General features: G+C 39.2%; 1 long non-coding RNA gene across 1 annotated transcript; it reads right to left on the reverse strand.

The window, feature by feature from the left end:
- Positions 1–1222: 1222 nt before the first annotated feature.
- On the reverse strand, positions 1223–17506 carry LOC118944769. The gene is made up of 2 exons (XR_005040067.1): positions 16943–17506; positions 1223–3228 (listed from the first exon to the last, which is right to left on the reverse strand). It is a non-coding gene; the product is annotated as an uncharacterized LOC118944769 (long non-coding RNA).
- Positions 17507–19026: the final 1520 nt, after the last annotated feature.

A 19026-nucleotide genomic window follows, 5' to 3' on the forward strand; every position in this document is an offset into this window, starting at 1 on the left:
GCTGCTGTTGGTTCAACCAGCAGAACATTAGACCCAGGATACTACTGCTGCTGCTGTTGGTTCAACCAGCAGAATATTAGACCCAGGAAACTACTGCTGCTGCTGTTGGTTCAACCAGTGGAACATTAGACCCAGGATACTACTGCTGCTGCTGTTGGTTCAACCAGTGGAATATTAGATCCAAGATGCTACTGCTGCTGCTGTTGGTTCAACCAACAGAACATTAGACCCAGGATACTACTGCTACTGCTGTTGGTACAACCAGCAGAACATTAGACCCAGGATGCTACTGCTGCTGCTGTTGGTTCAACCAGCGGAACATTAGACCCAGGATACACCATCAAAGGGTAAATTGACAAGATGGGTTAAAATGCATTATGGAGAATGGTCTATAGAATAGGATTTGATTAAAATATAATAAAATAGATTAGATTATACTGTAAATTAATAGAGCAAAACAAAGGAACTTGGAGCTAATTCATTACCAATGCTTTGAGACATTTCTCCTGATGAATGAATGAAAGACATTTTTATTTTAGTGTCAAATCGCCAATTGGCAACTCATCCCTTATGGGATTAATTGACACATAAACAAATATTACAAGACTTCACTATGGTAATTAAATTATAATTCTTCTTCCGGTGTTCTCTGCATTGTGCATCACATAAAGAGTGAAAACAAAACTCAGGTTGAAATCAATACATAATAGTAAATTACATCCCCAGAGCAGTAAAATAATATACATACATACATACACACTGTATACATACATACATACATACATACATACATACATACATACATACATACATACATACATACATACATACATACATACACACTGTATACATACATACATACATACATACACACTGTATACATACATACATACATACATACATACATACACACTGTATACATACATACATACATACATACATACATACATACATACATACATACATACATACATACACACTGTATACATACATACATACATACATACATACATACATACATACATACACACTGTATACATACATACATACATACATACACACTGTATACATACATACATACATACATACATACATACATACATACACACTGTATACATACATACATACATACATACATACATACATACATACACACTGTATACATACATACATACATACATACATCTACATACACACGCCATTAACCACATAAGAAGCAAAATCTTTTTGGGGTTACAATTTAATTATAGGTGGCCTTTTTAAAATTTTATTCCAGGCTTTATTTAAATATTCCGCAAACTGAATATTTACACTGTATACTGCCAGTGTAGAGTGTAATGTGTAAAACAGGTATTATTTCAGTCCTACAGTACCAGAATGTTTAATAGATCTTATTGCTACTCCTCTAGCCTCCGTTGGAGCTCCAGACCTTCGTAAAACATTCATCCACGGTGACACCAAGGTCAGCAGAATTCATAAGGGAAGGGTGAAACTGTTTATCCAAGTGTGGCTTCATGTCACGTGGACTCACTCCTCAGGAATCTAAGTCTGTTTCCCAAATGGCACCCTATTCCCTATATACTGCATTACTTTAGACCAAGGGCCTAGGACCCATTGGGTTCTGGTCAAAAGTAGTGCACTATAAAGGAAATAGGTTTCCATTTGGGATGCACACAAACTCTTGTTGGTTAGTGTTTCATATGACATTTCTCTAATCTGATTTCAGTAATTTACTGGAATGGTGGTAGATGGGGTGGGGGGGGGGGGGGGGGGTTCTATGTGTGATGTTGCCTCAACACATTTGAATAATGAACGCTATCCATGACAGGTATGAGACTAGCAAATGCAAACAGCCAAGATGTAATAATAAGACAAGTGAACTGGGCCAGGGTGTAAGGTGATATCTGTCAGGGTGTAAGGTGATATCTGTCAGGGTGTAAGGTGATATCTGTCAGCGTGCAACCCTCTGCTTTGAACTTGATTTATCACACAGGTCACAAACAGCAAGGCTGTTCCCTCCAGCAGGACGGAGCCAGCACCCTGGTGACACGGTGATTGGGGAGGGAGATAAGTCAAGCTTTACATCGTCCTGCATCGTTAAAGCAGGGAGATACCAGGGTCCTCGGAACGGGCCAGCGTCCTAAATGGCACCCTATTCCCTATATAGTGCACTATTTGGACCAGAACCCTATGGGCCACTACATAGGGAATATGCATGTAGTGCACTATATAGGGAATAGGGTGCCATTTGAGAGGCAGATGGGTTTCCTGCAGGGATCAGGGTACAGACACATGACACTGTGGTATTATGTCTAAGAGGTTTTGGGTTGTTTAACGAGACTGAACACTTTCAACTCTCAACTTCTGTGACCCCCCGGATTAGTTTCACAAACATCTCAATCTAATATAGATGATACAGTTAGATACAGTCGGGTCATCGTACATAGTTCAGTAGTTAAAACAGCCTTCCATGTCTTTAGTATCATAAAACCAAATCTTGTTACAAAACTTTTTGAAGATAACTTCTCATCAAGCACCAAATATTAAATATATTTATATAATAAATAAAATGTGCCAACATACATGTTCTCTAAATAAATAAAAGAAAAGCAAAAATGGGTATTTATAAGTTATACCATAATCAAAAAAATACTTGTAAAACATAACATCTATAAATATAATCCTAAAAAGAAAGTGTGTGCAATTTCCCTATTGTAACTAGTGATCATCCACCCACTATTTTGTCAGTATCAATTCCTAAATATTGCATCTTTGCAAACTTGTCCATGTTAGCTTCAGTATGACTGTTGTTTGTGTCATACAGTTCTCCATGCTATTCTATCCTGTAGTAGCATTTTGCATGTATGAGTATCACATCAGTATTCCACACGGTCTCATCTGGAGAAGTTCATTTGATGTGGGCCTATTTGTTGAGAGGAACTGTGGTCCTCTCCAGCCCTGTTCAGTCCAGAAGCAGATGCACCAGGATATCCATTGGTAGATTCAGTCGGACCACAATGGAAACTTGCAGTCAGGATCATCTCTTACACCATCCAATCAACTTTTGTTTGTTCCTTGTTGTTGTTGTTGTTGTTGTTGTCAGGGTCACCTGACCAGGTGGCTGATGATGAGGACTATATCCTGTGCAGTGTCATCTTGGCAGAGGGACACGGTTCTGGGGCCATATGTGATGAGTCAGCCTGTTGACGACCTGCTTCACAAACGCCCCTGTTGGGAAATGAGGACAGAGATGCTGGTGACTCATAGATACTAGAACACTAAAGCCTGGCTTGTCGCCCTAACAACCACTCAAAACAAAGAACAAAAGATAAAACGTCCCGCCAAAAATAATGGTAAGAACTACAACCGAAGACACTTCCAATCCCCAATGTTTTTTTTTGCAAATACAGCATATATATATATATATATATATACACACACACACACACACACATACGTACATACATACATACATACATACATACATACATACATACATACACACACATATATACATACAGTTTAAGTCGGAAGTTTACAAACAACTTAGCCAAATACATTTAAACTCAATTTTTCACAATTTCTTACATTTAATCCTAGTAAAAATTCCCTGTCTTAGGTCAGTTAAGACCACCACTTTATTTTAAGAATGTGAAATGTCAGAATAATAGTAGAGAGAATGATTCATTTCAGCTTTTATTTCTTTCATTACATTCCCAGTGGGTCAGAAGTTTACATACACTCAATTAGTATTTGGTAGCATTGCCTTTAAATTGCTTAACTAGGGTCAAACGTTTCGGGTAGCCTTCCACAAGCGTCCCACAATAAGTTGGGTGAATTTTGGCCCATTCCTCCTGACAGAGGACTGAATCAGGTTGGTTGGCCTCCTTGCTCACACACGCTTTTTTAGTTCTGCCCACACATTTCTATGGGATTGAGGTCAGGGCTTTGTGATGGCCACTCCAATACCTTGACTTTGTTGTCGTTAAGTCATTTTTCCACAACTTTGGAAATATGCTTGGGGTCATTGTCAATTTGGAAGACCCATTTGCGACCAAGCTTTAACTTCCTGACCGATGTCTTGAGATGTTGCTTCAATATATCCACATAATTTTCCTACCTCATGATGCCATCTATTTTGTGAAGTGCACCAGTCCCTCCTGCAGTAAAGCACCCCCACAACATGATGCTGCCACCTCCGTGCTTCACGGTTGGGATGGTGTTCTTCGGCTTGCAAGCCTCCCCCTTTTTCCTCCAAACATAACGATGGTCATTATGGCCAAACAGTTCTATTTTTGTTTCATCAAACCAGAGGACATTTCTCACAAAAAGTCTGATCTTTGTCCCCATGTGCAGTTGCAAACCATAGTCTGGCTTTTTATGGCGGTTTTGGAGCAGTGGCTTCTTCCTGTATCACAACTGCCCGTTATTGGGAGTCCTATAGAGCGGCGCACAATTGGCCCAGCATCATCCGGGTTAGTGTTTGGCCGGGGTAGGCCGTCTTGATAAATAATAATTTTATCTTAACTGACTTGCCTGGTTAAATAAATAAAATAATAAACATACCATTGACTATTTTCCATCATCACTCAAACAACGTCCTTGCGTTTATAACTCTCAAACAAGCCTCTGCATAAGATCAAGATGCCGCAGCTCAGCACATGCCTGCCTCAATTTTCTCTGCTTCCTCTAATACTCCCCCATTTGTTGAGATTGGTTCCAAATTAGCTCGCAATTAAAGTTCCCTGACATGTTAGGAGGACGGAAGAAGGAGATCATTGTAATGCTGTAACAACACATCAGTTATCAGGGTGACATGAGTATCACTATGTGCTGTGTTGTAGGGGACGTTGGGCCGGCAGGTTAATGAAGGCAGGGGGATTAGCACCCGGGGAGAGAAAGAGAGAGAGAGCGGAACCTAAGGGATAGGGGGGCCATGGCCGCTGTCATTACACTAGCTAATTACCCCCAGGCCAGGACAGGGCCGGGCTAAACCAGGACAGGAAGAGAGGGGGCCAGGACATGGCTATAGCAGGACAGGAAGAGAGGTGGCCAGGAAACTAATATTACTATACAATAAAAACTACCTCACTAACAAACTAATATTACTATACGATAAAAACTACCTCACTAACAAACTAATATTACTATACGATAAAAACTACCTCACTAACAAAGTAATATTACTGTACGATTGAAACTACCTCACTAACAAACTAATATTACTGTACGATTGAAACTACCTCACTAACAAACAATTACTACTGTATAGTAGAAACTACCTCGCTAACAAACTGATATTACTGTACGGTAGAAACTACCTCACTAACAAACTAATATCACTGTACGATTGAAACTACCTCACAAACAAACTAATACCACTTTAAGGTTGAAACTACCTAACTAACAAACTAAAACTACTGTATGGTAGATACTACCTCACAAACAAACTAATATTACTATGCAGTAGAAACTACCTCACTAACAAACTAATATTACTGTGTGGTAGAAACTACCTCACTAACAAACTAATATTACTGTACGATTGAAACTACCTCATTAACAAACGAATACTACTGTATGGTAGATACTACCTCACTAACAAACTAATATTACTATATGGTAGAAACTACCTCAGTAACAAACGAATACTACTGTATGGTAGATACTACCTCACTAACAAACTAATATTACTATGCAGTAGAAACTACCTCACTAACAAACTAATATTACTGTGTGGTAGAAACTACCTCAATAACAAACTAATATTACTGTATGATTGAAACTACCTCATTAACAAACTAATATTACTATGCAGTAGAAACTACCTCACTAACAAACTAACACTACTGTATGGTAGATACTACCTCACTAACAAACTAATATTACTATGCAGTAGAAACTACCTCACTAACAAACTAATATTACTATACGGTAGAAACTACCTCAATAACAAACTAATATTATTGTATGATTGAAACTACCTCATTAACAAACTAATATTATTGTATGATTGAAACTACCTCATTAACAAACTAATACTACTGTACGTTAAACCCTAGCTCACTAACAAACTAATATTACTGTATGGTAGATACAGTACTACCTCACTAACAAACTAATATTACTGTACGGTAGAAATACCTCATTAACAAACTAATATTACTGTACGATTGAAACTACCTCACTAACAAACTAATATTACTGTACGATTGAAACTACCTCATTAACAAACTAATATTACTGTACGGTTGAAACTACCTCACTAACAAACTAATATTACTATACGATAAAAACTACTTCACTAACAAACTAATATTACTGTACGGTATAAACTACCTCACTAACAAACTAATATTACTGTACGGTAGAAACTACCTCACTAACAAACTAATATTACTGTACGGTTGAAACTACCTCATTAACAAACTAATATTACTGTACGGTTGAAACTACCTCATTAACAAACTAATATTACTGTACGGTTGAAACTACCTCACTAACAAACTAATATTACTGTACGGTTGAAACTACCTCATTAACAAACTAATATTACTGTACGGTTGAAACTACCTCATTAACAAACTAATATTACTGTACGGTTGAAACTACCTCACTAACAAACTAATATTACTGTACGGTTGAAACTACCTCATTAACAAACTAATATTACTGTACGGTAGAAACTACCTCACTAACAAACTAATATTACTGTACGGTTGAAACTACCTCATTAACAAACTAATATTAGTGTACGGTTGAAACTACCTCATTAACAAACTAATATTACTGTACGGTTGAAACTACCTCATTAACAAACTAATATTACTGTACGGTAGAAACTACCTCACTAACAAACTAATATTACTGTACGGTTGAAACTACCTCACAAACAAACTAATACCACTTTAAGGTTGAAACTACCTAACTAACAAACTAAAACTACTGTATGGTAGATACTACCTCATTAACAAACTAATATTACTGTACGGTTGAAACTACCTCATTAACAAACTAATATTACTGTACGGTAGAAACTACCTCACTAACAAACTAATATTACTGTACGGTTGAAACTACCTCACAAACAAACTAATACCACTTTAAGGTTGAAACTACCTAACTAACAAACTAAAACTACTGTATGGTAGATACTACCTCATTAACAAACTAATATTACTGTACGGTTGAAACTACCTCACTAACAAACTAATATTACTGTACGATTGAAACTACCTCACTAACAAACTAATATTACTGTACGATTGAAACTACCTCATTAACAAACTAATATTACTGTACGGTTGAAACTACCTCATTAACAAACTAATATTACTGTACGGTTGAAACTACCTCACTAACAAACTAATATTACTATACGGTAGAAACTACCTCACTAACAAACTAATATTACTATACGGTAGAAACTACCTCACTAACAAACTAATATTACTGTACGGTTGAAACTACCTCACTAACAAACTAATATTACTGTACGGTTGAAACTACCTCACTAACAAACTAATATTACTGTACTGTAGGCACCCCATTTGACATTCTCCTGGTCGACCCTGAGGCACTTGTTCAGTAAGATACATCACAGGCCCATGTTAAAGGTAAAAATCTGTTGTTCTGCCACTGAGCAAGGCAGTTAACCCACTGTTCCCCGGGTGCCGAAGACGTGGATGTCGATTAAGGCAGCCCCCCGCACCTCTCTGATTCAGAGGGGTTGGGTTAAATGTGGAAGATACATTTCAGTTGAAGGCATTCAGTTGTACAACTGACTAGGTGTCCCCCTTTCCCTTTCCCTAAAGTAACTTCCTTTAAATTCTTAAAATATAGTGCACAGAATCCCTTTGACATGAGCTGATTTGACTACAAATGCATTGGAAACATGATTCAAACCACAGCCACATGTGTTGTAGGACTAGCGGCGTTGTGCGGAGCCTGGCTGGATGTGAAGGTGGTATGATAACACAGCCAAAAGACTGAAACAGTTTTGAGAGCCAAACAGTTCACATTTACCAAGGAGGTGTTTCTCTCTGCTTCCTCAGAAAATCAGATTTCTGCTACGCTCTCAAAACTGTAACTCTGGTTAAATATATAGCAGCCTATATTAATCATGGTTGGACATAAACAATAACATTTTAAATCATTGTGTTTGAGGCCGAAACCGCTTTTCCCTTCATATGTGTGTTTACGCCTCCTATGAGGGGCCCTGTATTTACCGGAGAACACAAATAATCATCCCCCTCAAATGAAAAATCAGCCTTTATCATCCATGAACGTCTGCAGTGCCTTTGTGTACTCTCGTGCTGCCTCCTGATTGCTTGTTTATTATTCCAGGGTGGCCTCTGAGCCAATGGGGGGCGAGCCAGCTACCTCAAGGTGCCAAGTCATTCCCAGCCATTTCCTGTCTGTGACATCATTGTGTATTCCCCAGAAAGCACCCTGATCCGTGTCTTGTCTGCAGCCTGGGTGGCACACGGCGCACACAGCTAGCGTAAACACAAGGTGCAGTGGTGAACCAGTCATTTAGCCTGTTCTCTGGACAGCTATGAAGGGAGAACTCAGGGCTCTGGACGCAATCTGATGCCACGTTTCAATTACTCAGTCACTTTGGATTACCTATGTACCATTCACTGTGATGAAACACTGACCTGTTATGATTTGATTCAGACGTTTTATTCTTGGTGAATTGTTGTGCTGGAATCTGTCATTTGCCAACTCAAACATACTGTGTGCCTTCAGATTGACTAAAGCAAGAGTTGTATACTTAATTTGCTGGTCAGAGGAAAGGCCAATTCAATTGATGGGCCAAATGAATTGGCATTTCCTCTGACCATCAAATTAAGTATGCAAATCTTGCTTCAGTCAACTCTCTCTCAACATAGCTCATTAAACTAACCAATGCAAAGTGTAGCAAGAAGGTATTTAATTTACCATAACTTGATACATCGACTGCCAGATTAGATTGTATTGGTTATTTGAGACCTACCTGAAAGTCATATAAAAGGCGTATCTCTGTTGACTTTTCCTCAAAAAGCCTAATTTGATCATCTATTTCTGGAACATTTCTCTAAACATTTCTGTATTCTTTGATTGTATTGTAAGGACATGTGACTTGTAAAAATGCAAGCCTAACTGGTCTGTTTCATTTTCTCTCTTCACACTGATGAAGGCTGCAAAGCCAAAACGTCCGTGTACGCTATTCCTGATGCAGTGAAAACAAGCTTCATGCGACATGGATTTGAGTGTGAACCCATCACATCTTTTGTTTGTCTGAATTCACAATTAGGCACCAGCCAAGCTTCTGGGAGAGCACCATGATCCCCTTCTGATTAACTCTCTCACCAACCCACCTGAGAGAAAAGCACCTCTCTCTCTCTCCAGCTATACATCGATTCACAAATCCAAGGGAAATCCTAATGAAAACAAGCTTTCCTCCAAGGCTGAGATGATATGGGTCAAAGAATTACACCCTATTCCCTACATAGTGCACTACTTTTGACAAGAGCCCTATGAGCCCTGGTCAAAAGTAGTGCACTACAGCATATTGAGTCAGTTCCATTTGGAACTGACTCAATATGGTTTCAGTTATACTGAAACAATGATCTGAGATCTGTAAATCAAACATGAAAAGGCCTTGGAGGAAAAGACAGAATAGATTTTTCATTGGTCATCCAGTCAGGCAATACTTTGTCCATCTCTTCGGGAAAGGAAAGATTCAGTCATCCCCATCTGTAGTGTTGTACAGCACTGCTTTCATGAATACGCCTGCTTATCAAAATGACTACCACTTTCAAACATTCTCCAGTTGAATGACACAATAAAGATATAGGCTTTAGTCTCAGTGCTGAAATCGTACATTTAGTGCACTGTGGATGTGCACCTCTACTCATTCCCAGCTTCCAATGGGCTCATTCAATCCCTGTCCTATCCTCCTCCCCAAGTTGTTGTTGTAACGACATGTTTTCAAACACCTTACCTGGTAAATGCATGTAAGTAAGTAAATAAATACAGAAACAACTCATGCCATGTCAGAGCTTGTTCCACTTATTAAACCTCATAGACATCTTGCCTGTCCACACAGCTCTCAGGGTTTTTCATTGTAAAGCACAAGGCAGCTAGAGGTTGTGACTCAAATGGAACACTATTCCCTATATAGTGCACTACTTTTAACCAGATCAAAAATAATACACTATACAGGCAATAGGGAGACAAATGGCATGCATCCACACTGTTCCTACAACAGCAAAGCTAAACAGATTCAACAAGCCCTCCCCTTACCTTCTAGAACAGTACAGAGCTACAGGGGAGATGGTGGGAGTCTCAAATGGCCCTCTATTCCCTATATAGTGCAATACTTTTGACCAAGGTCCATAGATAAAAAGGATGCACTATATAGGCAATAGGGTACCATTTGGGATGCAACCAGGGGCCTTACTCTTCATTTCTGCTGGATGAGCCTCACTTTGTCTGTAATAATAATCATAGCTTTGTGTCTCTGTCTTACCTTCCATAATATACAGTGAAGAGTGCAGGAACCAATGGGACTGGTCCTTTCTTTTTCAGGGACCCTGAGGGGATCTCTCTGACACTGGAGGATGTGTCAATGTAAGCTGGTGTATAGCAACTATATGTGGACAACACCAAATTAATTGTTGCAATTTTAGATATTTGTATTGTAGATCAGCACATCTGGACTGAATATGAGGGGTATCGTTCATTAATTATTAATAGATTTTCAGTATTCAAACAAGTGTGTGTGTGTGTGTGTGTGTGTGTGTGTGTGTGTGTGTGTGTGTGTGTGTGTGTGTGTGTGTGTGTGTGTTGGTCTCCTGTCTACCAAAGCCTTGTCTGGATTGAAATACTGTATCTTTGATCTTATCTCCAGCCCTGGTCTGCACCGGTCCTTTGTTGAATCCTCACATAGTTGGAGTGCTTTGCAGTCTGCACCTGTTTCTTATTGGGATGCCACTAGGTCTCAGCTCTGCAGTCTGTACCTGTTTCTTATTGGGATGCCACTAGGTCTTATAGCTCTGCAGTCTGCACCTGTTTCTTATTGGGATGCCACTAGGTTTTATAGCTCTGCAGTCTGCACCTGTTTCTTATTGGGATGCCACTAGGTCTCAGCTCTGCAGTCAGCACCTGTTTCTTATTGGGATGCCACTAGGTCTTATAGCTCTGCAGTCGGCACCTGTTTCTTATTGGGATGCCAGTAGGTCTCAGCTCTGCAGTCAGCACCTGTTTCTTATTGGGATGCCACTAGGTCTTATAGCTCTGCAGTCTGCACCTGTTTCTTATTGGGATGCCACTAGGTCTTATAGCTCTGCAGTCGGCACCTGTTTCTTATTGGGATGCCAGTAGGTCTCAGCTCTGCAGTCTGCACCTGTTTCTTATTGGGATTCCAGTAGGTCTCAGCTCTGCAGTCTGTACCTGTTTCTTATTGGGATGCCAGTAGATCTCAGCTCTGCAGTCAGCACCTGTTTCTTATTGGGATGCCAGTAGGTCTTAGCTCTGCAGTCTGTACCTGTTTCTTATTGGGATGCCACTAGGTCTTATAGCTCTGCAGTCGGCACCTGTTTCTTATTGGGATGCCAGTAGGTCTCAGCTCTGCAGTCAGCACCTGTTTCTTATTGGGATGCCAGTAGGTCTTAGCTCTGCAGTCTGTACCTGTTTCTTATTGGGATGCCACTAGGTCTTATAGCTCTGCAGTCGGCACCTGTTTCTTATTGGGATGCCACTAGGTCTCAGCTCTACAGTCTGCACCTGTTTCTTATTGGGATGCCAGTAGGTCTTATAGCTCTGCAGTCTGCACATGTTTCTTATTGGGATGCCACTAAGTCTTATAGCTCTGCAGTCTGCACATGTTTCTTATTGGGATGCCAGTAGGTCTTAGCTCTGCAGTCTGCACCTGTTTCTTATTGGGATGCCACTAGGTCTTATAGCTCTGCAGTCGGCACCTGTTTCTTATTGGGATGCCACTAGGTCTTATAGCTCTGCAGTCTGCACATGTTTCTTATTGGGATGCCACTAGGTCTTATAGCTCTGCAGTCGGCACCTGTTTCTTATTGGGATGCCACTAGGTCTCAGCTCTACAGTCGGCACCTGTTTCTTATTGGGATGCCACTAGGTCTCAGCTCTACAGTCTGCACCTGTTTCTTATTGGGATGCCAGTAGGTCTCAGCTCTGCAGTTTGCACCTGTTTCTTATTGGGATGCCACTAGGTCTCAGCTCTACAGTCTGTACCTGTTTCTTATTGGGATGCCAGTAGGTCTCAGCTCTGCAGTCTGCACCTGTTTCTTATTGGGATGCCACTAGGTCTTATAGCTCTGCAGTCGGCACCTGTTTCTTATTGGGATGCCACTAGGTCTCAGCTCTACAGTCTGCACCTGTTTCTTATTGGGATGCCAGTAGGTCTCAGCTCTGCAGTCTGCACTTGTGGCCCACAGTTAAATCCACCAAACAAAATATTGTCAAGTCCATTGCCCTGCAATATATCCATAGTCTATTCGTCATAGTCTATTCGTCATTGCAATGTATTCTGTCAGATATTTCCATTCAATCTAAATTGTTACATTCGTCAATCAATTATATTTTCAATCATATTATCACTTTACATATTATAGCTGAATAATCAGCGAGGGTGTAGTGGAAATTGAAGTTCCCCACTGGTCACAAAGTGGTTGAATCAAGGTTGTTTCAACGTCATGTGTGAAGGTATTGTGATGTGGAATCTATGTGGAAAATGCATTGGATTTGAACAAAGTAAAATTTAAAACGGTTGTTTTAAGGGTGAAATTTGAACTACAGGATTATGTCATCATGGTAAACAAACTTCAACATAGACAAACCTTGGATAAAATATGTATTGGACATGTACCTTTCAGCCAACGTCAGATCTTCAACTTAACTCCACTGGGCAGCACCTCCTACTGGAGAACTGATGTATCTATCTACAGCTACTCTTTGGCCTCCCATCCAGGGTTTTAACCAACGTCTGTGTTAAAGAATAGGCCTAAATCAAATCAAACTTTATAAAGTGCATTTAAAGTTAGATTTTCTTTCATTTAGTCCTATTCTTTAAATGAGATTTTTGGATGAAATGGAGACATGAATACAACATATCAATGATTCATTGTAGACAACTGTAATTAAAGCCAGACTAAGTCAAGGGCACAGATGGAACTATCCAAGCAGAAGGTGCATATCTCATACTGTTGATATTTGGTTGTGTTGACAACCAAAGACTAATCAATATCACTTTTGAAATACAACAAATTGCATATTCATTTGTCCACAAGTTAACCAATTATACTGTATGTTGGATTCACCTCTCTAACTCAACCAAAAATATAAGTGAAAGACTGTGATTAAGCCAGTGGTTCAGATGGAACTATCCAAGCAGTAGATACATCTCCTTTAAATGTTGATATCTGGTTGCATTGTCAACCAAAGACAATTCAATATTACGTTTGTAATATTAAGTTATGGCTATTTTACAAACGAATGTAACATTCAACATTAAAATGAGTATCACATCCATGGCCACATTGAGGTTACTGTAACTATGCATGTCTTGTTGTGTAATCATATAACGCGTGCATGTTGAAGATAGCATGCGTGACCTATGCATGTCTTGTTGTGTAATCATATAACGCGTGCATGTTGAAGATAGCATGCATGACCTATACATGTCTTGTTGTGTAATCATATAACGCGTGCATGTTGAAGATAGCATGAATGACCTATACATGTCTTGTTGTGTAATCATATAACGCGTGCATGTTGAAGATAGCATGAATGACCTATACATGTCTTGTTGTGTAATCATATAACGCGTGCATGTTGAAGATAGCATGAATGACCTATACATGTCTTGTTGTGTAATCATATAACGCGTGCATGTTGAAGATAGCATGCGTGACCTATGCAGGTCTGTGGAGAGCTTCACAATTACTGTAATAATCTGCGCAGAATCTCTAACGGCATTGATCACTTGCGCCATGTACTTTTAATGTCATCTCAACTGCAATCCCGGTCATTCGGTTCTGCTAAAATATGAAACACAGTGATAACCCATTATTAATGCTGAATAAATAAAAAAAATATTTTAAATTGAATTCCCATTTTAATTTTGCTGTGCTTTTAAAAATGTTTTAAAGTGCATAGACATTTGGTTGACAATTAAACCAAAACATCTGACATTGTTTTTCGATTGGAATTTCGTGGTACTTACTGACTTTATAGTCCCCATGGGGAAACTGTGTTGCAGTGTCATGTACACGTTTAAAGCGGCGTTTAAAACAAAATTGACAATACAACTTTCATAATATACCAATATATATATATATATATATTTAAAAACTAGCCTGCTGGCCTTACTGTGTCGATAGGAACATTAGCCCGAGATATTTAGGAGGGATATCACACCTGGCACAAATGACTGTCTAGTTCTGTTTTTCCTGCTGAGTGGTGCCCTATGCCTGCGCCCAGAGGGGAGTAGCTCAAAGTCCGGGTACTTGGGTGGCTTGGGTCTAAAATGATTTTGTACGTTTTGTACGCATAGTGACAACACATTGGAAATTCAACTAACTGTTGGGTGTATTTTTGAGTGGGTGAATAAAGGTTGTAATCTCATCAACGTCTCAACCAAATATTACCCAATTGTCCACGTTGAAATGACGTGGCGTGCCCAATATAATTGTTTTTAATATTACCTTTATTTAACTAGGCAGGTCAGTTAAGAACAAAGTCTTATTTTCAATGACGGCCTAGGAACAGTGGGTTACCTTCCTTGTTCAGTGGCAGAACGACAGATTTGCTCGGGGATTTGTTCTTGCAACCTTCCGGTTACTAGTCCAACGCTCTGACCACTAGGCTACCTGCCGCCCCATTATGATCAAGTTGCATCTACCGACTACTGTCCTGTCCTTCACCACGGAAAGTTTTGATGCGGCCTGGACAGACTTGTCCTGTCCTTCAACACGGAAAGTTTTGATGCGGCCTGGACCGAATTGTCCTGTCCTTCACCACGGAAAGTTTTGATGCGGCCTGGACCGACTTGTCCTGTCCTTCAACACGGAAAGTTTTGATGCGGCCCGGAACGACTTGGCCATTGAGAATGTTTATATGTTTCACAACATTTATAATGGGTGTGTACATATTTAGCCATTGAAAATAGCGTCATTGGAATAGTAGCTTATGCTATTTATGAAAGGATTGTGTGCTATTAGGAAAGCGGCCTATGGTAGAATAGGTCTATACTCCACCTGTTCTCATGGTAGAATAGGTCTGTACTCCACCTGTTCTCATGGTAGAATAGGTATGCACTCCACCTGTTCTCATGGTAGAATAGGTCTGTACTCCACCTGTTCTCATGGTAGAATAGGTCTATACTCCACCTGTTATCATGGTAGAATAGGTCTGTACTCCACCTGTTCTCATGGTAGAATAGGTCTATACTCCACCTGTTCTCATGGTAGAATAGGTCTATACTCCACCTGTTCTCATGGTAGAATAGGTCTATACTCCACCTGTTATCATGGTAGAATAGGTCTGTACTCCACCTGTTCTCATGGTAGAATAGGTCTATACTCCACCTGTTCTCATGATAGAATAGGTCTGTACTCCACCTGTTCTCATGGTAGAATAGGTCTATACTCCACCTGTTATCATGGTAGAATAGGTCTGTACTCCACCTGTTCTCATGGTAGAATAGGTCTATACTCCACCTGTTCTCATGATAGAATAGGTCTGTACTCCACCTGTTCTCATGGTAGAATAGGTCTGTACTCCACCTGTTCTCATGATAGAATAGGTCTGTACTCCACCTGTTCTCATGGTAGAATAGGTCTATACTCCACCTGTTCTCATGTATGTCAGTCATTCTTTACACTGTCCACTTGACCTAGTCCCCTGCTATATCAGAACTCAGGCACCCCTCGCCCCATTTGTGTGTCAATTATATTATTATTATTATTATTATAATAATAATAATAACAATCATAATAACAATCATAATATTCATCATAATAAATTGTGTGTAATTATAAATAACAATTTGATAAAATGTATTTTAGGCCAAAATATTATTTTATGTAATTTACCTTGGGCCAAATCTTATTAAGAAACGAATGAACTGAATATAGAATAGTACAAGACAGTATCAGAAAGCCATATATCCTCGAAGGAAGGAATGCATTCTGGAGATAATGAACAACTGTTACCAGTGTATGCAGTTAGTTATTCAAGACTCATTTTCTGATAAAGTTATTGGCACCCAGTGATATAAACCGAGACTACAGGGATGAGGGATTATTTCACATTTTTATTTTAAAATCACTTTATTTCATTCTTACATTGCATTTAAATTATACATTCGGTAGGCCTATAATTTGCTTATTAGGAACATCACAATTACTTCAACCCTTATAGAAAACATTCCGTTATTGGTCAACACAGACAATAGTCTGTATTATATTGATTTATGATAGATTTATTTTATTTTCTTGTCCTTTTCAAAACCACATATTTGTCATCGAACATTTTACGTCCCCGTTTTCTAACAAAGAGGTATCATTTTGCATCCCGATTTTCTAAGAAAAGAAACTCTGCAAAGTATTGGCTAAGGTTTAGCAGTCAACGAAGAGCAGGAAACTCACTGCAGGTCGTATTGAAGGCCCATTTCAGACTCACCCTTTGTACCAAAGTACAATTCCACACAGGCCTGGCCTATATTATATTCAACATCTCAATAGATAAGCGCGTTTCAATAACTATCAGACGTTATTTGGCGTCTTTCCAACAACCACTGGGATACGGTATTGCATCCTGCCATTATCAAAACAACTTACATAATACTGGTTAACAACATTGACGTCGATTGCTGTAGGCCTTCTCCCAGCACATGTTTTAAAAAAATGCTATATTCTCTTACCCCCATCTCCAGCAAATTCCTGCGCGGTTGGAACCGTCCATTTTAGTTTGATAGATTTCCTATGGGACGTAGGCGGAGGTTCCATCGCAGGTGAGGCCCGTGGTAATCTATTATCACCCACACGATGTGCTGAGTCGTTTTTTGTTGTGAATAGAACGCTAATGCTTCTCTCCGATCTTATTTCGAAGCCTTTCTGTCGAGGAATGCTCTCGAACCAAGGCGAGTCCCTGTTCTACAACAACATCTGTTCATTTCACGTGACTTTTGTAAAATACTAACATCTGTTCAGAATAGGTTTCATTCGGTGCCTCTCTCTGCGTCGTGTCCGTTACCAACTCCTCTCCGCAAACACAGGAACGTATACTTGCTCTTAGTTGTATTACATTTCTGAGTTGGAGAGAGTTTGTTGACTTCAAATTAAGCTATTTTGCTTGTCAACGGGAACAGCTTGGATGTTCATATAAGCAAGTTGTGTTCTTAGGTAGGCTAAGGACTAGGTTTATCTTTTGCATTCGGGTTTTTAGTTTGCACATAACTCTATTTTGCGTTTTGGAACTTTTCTTTTGATTCTGCAGTGACTGTGTCCATAAAAACAAGCGCTGTATAGGAGACTTTCACAAATGCTGGCTGTATACTCCACCACCTCACACTAGCCTACAGGGCCTACCAAAGACGCCTTGAATTTCATAGACATCTGGGAATTCCATACATGCCTCACAAGCCAATTGCACACCTTCAAACGGACACGTGCTTTGAATTAAACGACTTCAGGAGGGTTGAAGAGTCCAAAATACTTTTCCAGATTCAACAAACGGATGGATAGATGAAGCGTCCAGGGGCAGTAACTGCAGGCTATGCAATACTTTGATTGAACATGTATTCTGAGGGAACACGCCTGCGATCTCAGATTGACAATCAGTTGTTCTGCGTTATCTGCCATAAAGGGACATGTTTGCACAGCATCTACAACTGATACACATGGCCTTTAATACATGCTAATGCTAATAATCTATCAACACCCGTTCACCTCAAATAAATCGGTGAAGAATATGGGGACAACGTTATGGGGATCAATTCATTAGACGCGCTTTGATTTACAGGCGGTTTGGCAGGAGCTTTAGCCTGAGCGCTTGCTATTATAGCCCGCCATATGGGAAATAACGTGCGCTCATCAGTTCGATTTATTAAATCGTTTATGTTTATATGAAAGCCACAGACAGAAAATAAAACCCACCAACAAGATTTGTTAACGTAAGCTTAATATTTGACTCTGTCTCGCTTCAGTAGCCTATTACATTTAGCAAAGTAACATGACTCTTTGTGAATAGATTAGAAGTAGCCTAAAATAATACAGACAGTCAATTACAATAGGCCTGCTACATCGTCTAGGCTACATACTAGGCTATATGCAATACCATGATTTAAGGTGTTATGAATCGCATATCAATATATATCACAATTGAATAGGCCTATATTAATTTAGTATGTTTCAGCTTTTGCAAAACTATTCTCCATTTCTCATTAAAGAAAGAAGAAAGTTCACGCAACTGATCAATCATGTCGATTTGCAACCTAATTTATCAGGAACATTGAGTAACTTCATTTATCAGAAACATGGAATAATCTCATTTATCAGGAACACAGAATAATCTAATATATCAGGAACATGGAATAATCTCATTAACAGGAACGTGGAATAACCTAATTTATCAGGAACATGGTATAACCTAATTTAATATGAAAACATAATAACCTAATTTATCAGGAAAACGGAATAACCTCATTTATCAGGAACACTGAATAACCTCATTTATCAGGAACATGGAATAAACTCATTTATCAGGAACACAGAAAAAACTCCTTTATTAGGAACATGGAAATACCTCATTTATGAGGAAAACAGAATAATCTCTTTTATCAGGAACATGGAATAATCTAATTTATCAGGAACACTGAATAACCTCATTTATCAGGAACATGGAATAAACTCATTTATCAGGAACGTGGAATAACCTTCTTTATCAGGAACACTGAATAACCTCATTTATCAGGAACATGGAATAAACTCATTTATCAGGAACGTG

This window comes from Oncorhynchus mykiss, chromosome 3 (assembly GCF_013265735.2).
Source record: "Oncorhynchus mykiss isolate Arlee chromosome 3, USDA_OmykA_1.1, whole genome shotgun sequence".
NCBI lineage: Eukaryota > Metazoa > Chordata > Actinopteri > Salmoniformes > Salmonidae > Oncorhynchus > Oncorhynchus mykiss.